Genomic DNA, 3,715 nt, shown 5'->3' with positions numbered 1-3,715 from the left:
TTTTTTAAAAAGGGGGTTTTTGGGGGGGCCCCAAAAAGGGGGAAAATTTTTTTTTTGAAAAAAAAAAAAGGGGGGGGGGGGGGGAAAAAAAAAAAACCCAAAAAAATTTTCCCCCCTTTTTTTTTGGGGCCCTTTTTTTTTCCCAAAGAAAAAACCAAAAAGGGAAAAATTTTGGCCCTTTAAAAAAGGGGGCCCCCCAAAAACCCCCCCCAAAAAAGGGGGGTTTTTCCTTTTAAAGGGGGAAACCCCAAAAAAGAAACTTTTTTTTTTAAAATTTTTAAAAAAAAAAAAAAAAAATTTTTTTTGTAAAAAAAAAAAAATTTTTTTTTTTTTTTTAAAATATTAGAAAAAATTTTTTTTTTTTTTTAATTAAATTAAAAAAGGAAAAAAAATTTTTTTTTTTTTAAGGGGGTTTTGGGCAATTTAAAATTTTTTTTTTAAAAAAAAAAAGGGGGGCCCCGAAATTTTGGGGAAAAAAAAGGGGCCTTTTAAAAAAGGGGGGGCCCCCTAAAAGGGAAAATTTTTTTCAAAAAAGGGAAAAAAAAAAGGGGATGATTAAATTTTTAAAAAAAATTTTTTTTTTTCCATTGGGAAAAAAAAAATTTTTTGGGTTTTTTTTTGGGGGGGAAAAAAAAGGGGGTTTTAAAAAAAAGGGGGGCCCAAAAAAAAATTTTTTTTGGGTTTTTTTTAAAAAAAAACCCCCGGTTTAAAAACCCAAAAATAATTTTTTAAATTTTTTTTAAAACATTTTTTTTTAAATTTTTAAAAAAAATTAAATTTTTAAATTTTAAAAAAAAAAACAAAAATTTAAATTAAAAAAAATTTTTTTCCCTTTTTTTTTTCCCCTTTTCCCCAAAATTTTGGGGAAAAAAAAAAGGGGTTTGGGGAAAAAAAGGGGGGGGGGTAATTTTTTCCCCCCTTTTTTTTTTTTCTTTTTTTGGGTTTGGGGGGGAAAAAAAAAGGGGAAAAAAAAAAAAAAACCAAAAAAGGAATTTTTTTTTAATTTTTTTCCCCCCTTTCCCCCAAAACCAAAAAAATAAAATTTCCCCCCCAAAAAAAAAACCCTTTGGGGAAAAAAATTTTTTTTTTCCCCATAAAAACAATTTTTAAAAAAAAAAAATTTTTTAAAAAATTTAATTTTTTTAAAATTTTTTTTCCCCAAAAAAAAAAATTTTTTTTTAAAATTTAAAAAGGGGTTTTTTTTTTTTAAAAAAAAATTTCCCAAATTCCCAAAAAAAAAACCCCGGGTTTAAAAATTTTTTAAAAAAAAAAAGGAAAAAAAAAAAAAGGGTTTTTTAAAAAAAAAGGGGAAAAAAAAATTTAAAAATTTAAAAATAAATTTTTTTAAAATTTTTAAAAAAAAAAAAAAAAAAAAAAAAGTAAAAAATATTTTTTTTTCCATTTTTTTAAAAAAAAAAAAAATTTTTTAAAAAAAAATTTTGGTTTTTTTAAAAAATTTAATTTGGGCCGGGAAACCCCAATTTTCCCCCCCCCCCCCCAAAAAAAAAAAAAATTTTTTTGGGTTTTTTTTTTTCCCCCCCCCTTAAAATTTTTCCCCCCCCCCCAAAAAAAAAAAAAAAAACCCCCCTTTTTCCTTTTTGGGGGTTTAAAAAGGGGAAAAAAACCCCCCCCCCCCCCCCCCCCTTTTTTCCGGGGGGGGGTTGGTTTAAAGTGAAATTAAAAAGGGGGGCCCCAAAAGGGCCCCCTTTTTTTTTCCCCCCTTTTTCAATTTTTTTTGGTTTTTCCAAACCCTTTTTTTTTAAAACCCGGGGGGGAAAATTTTTTTGCCCCTTTTTTTTTGGTTTTTAAAAAAAATTTTTTTTTTTAAACCGGGTTTAAATGGGGCCCCCCAAACCCCGGGTTTTTTAAAAAAGGGGGGAAAAAAAACCCCCCCCCCCCTTTTTGGGAAAACCCCCAAAAAAAAAAAAAAAAATTTTTAATTTAAATTTTTTTTTTCCCCCTTTTTAAAAATTTTTTTCCCCCCCGGGGAAAAAAAAGGGGGTTTTTTAAAGGGGGGGAAAATTTTGTTTTTGGCCTTTTTCCCCCCCCCGGGGTTTTTTTTTTAAAAAAAAAAAAAAAAAATTTTTTTTAAACCAAAAACCCCCCGGGGGGGGGTTCCCCCCCCCCTTTTTTTTTAAAAACCCCCCCCGGGAAAAGGGGGCCCCCCCCCTTTTTTTTTTTTTTCCCCCGGGGGGGGTTTTTTGGGGGTTTTTTTAAAAAAGGGAAAATGGGGGGGGAAAAAATTAAAACCCCCCGAAAACCCCCCCTTTTTTTAAAGGGGCCCGGGAAAAGGGGTTTGGTGGCTTTTTTTTTTTTTTGGGGGCCCCCCCCCCCCAATTTTAAAAAAACAAAACCCACCTTTTTTTAATTTTTAAAAAAAATTTTTTTTAAATTTTTTTTTGGGAAAAATTTTTTTAAAAAACCCCCAAAAAATTTTCCCTTTTTTTTTTTTCCCCCCCCCAAAAAAAAAAAAAAAAAAAAAAAAAACCAAAGGGGGCCCCAAAAAAATTTTTTTTTAAAAAAAAACCCTTTTCCTTAAAGGGGAAAAAAAATTTGGGATTGGGTTAAATTTTTCCCGGCCCCTTTTTTTTTCCCCAAATTTTTCCCCCAAAAAAACCCCTTCCCCCCCCCAAAAAAAAAAATTTGGGGCCCCAAAATTTTTTAAAAAGGCTTTTTAAAAAAAAAAAACCCCCCCCTTTCCCCCCCCTAAAAGGGGGGTTGGCCCCAAGGGGGTTTTTGGGGGGGTTTTTTTTAAATGGGGAAAGGAAAAAAAGGAAACCCCCGGGGCCCCCGGGGGGGGGGGTTTTTTTTTTAAAAAGGGGGAAAAACCCAAAAAAATTTTTTTTAAAAAAATTTTTTTTTTAAATTTTTTTTAAAAAAAAAACCCCCCCGGGGAAAAACATTAATTTCCGGAAAATTTTGGGGAAAAAAAAATTTTTGCCCCCGGGGGGGGTTACTTCCGGGAAAAAACCCCCAAAAAAAAAAAAAAAAAAAGGGTTAAAAATTTTGGGTTTAGGAAAAAAAAAAAATTTTTTTTTTTAAAAAAAAAAAACCTTTTAAAAGGGGTTTTTTTTTTCCCTTTTTATTTTTTTTTAAATTTTTTTTAAAAAAAAAATTTAAAAAGGGGTTTTTTTTTGAAAAAATTTCCCCGGGGGGTTTTTTTTTGGGGGGGGTTAAATTTTGGGGGGGGTTAAAATTTTTTTTAAAGGGTTTTTTTGGGGGGGAAAAATTTTTGGGGGGGGGTTTTTTCCCTTTTTTTAAAAAAAGGGGGGGAAAAATTTTTCCCCCCCCCCAAAAATTTTAAAATCCCTTTTTTTGGGGGGGGTTTTTTTGGGGGCCCAAAAAAATTTTTTTTAAAAAAAAAAAAAAGGGAAAAAAAGGGGGGGAAAAAAAAGGGGGGAAACCCCCCGGGGAAAAGGGGAAAAAAGGGGGGGAAAAAAAAAAAAAAGGGGGGGGGGGGGGGGGGGAAAAAAAAAAAAGGGAAAAGGGAAAAAAAAAAAAAACCCAAAAGGGAAAAGGGGGAAAAAAAAAAAAAAGTGGAAAAAACCCCGGGGGGGGGGAAAAAAAAAAAGGGGGGGGAGAAAAAAAAAAAAAAAACAAAAAAAGGGGAAAAAATTTTTTTTTTTTGGGGGGGGGGGCCCCCGGGGGCCCCCCAGAATAAAGGTTTATGTAAAGTAACAATGCCTCCATGTACTGTCCCTATCAAAAGAAAAAT

Source organism: Pseudoliparis swirei, chromosome 5, assembly GCF_029220125.1.
Source record: "Pseudoliparis swirei isolate HS2019 ecotype Mariana Trench chromosome 5, NWPU_hadal_v1, whole genome shotgun sequence".
Classification (NCBI taxonomy): Eukaryota; Metazoa; Chordata; class Actinopteri; order Perciformes; family Liparidae; genus Pseudoliparis; species Pseudoliparis swirei.
Note: the sequence above shows the minus strand (reverse complement) of the source record.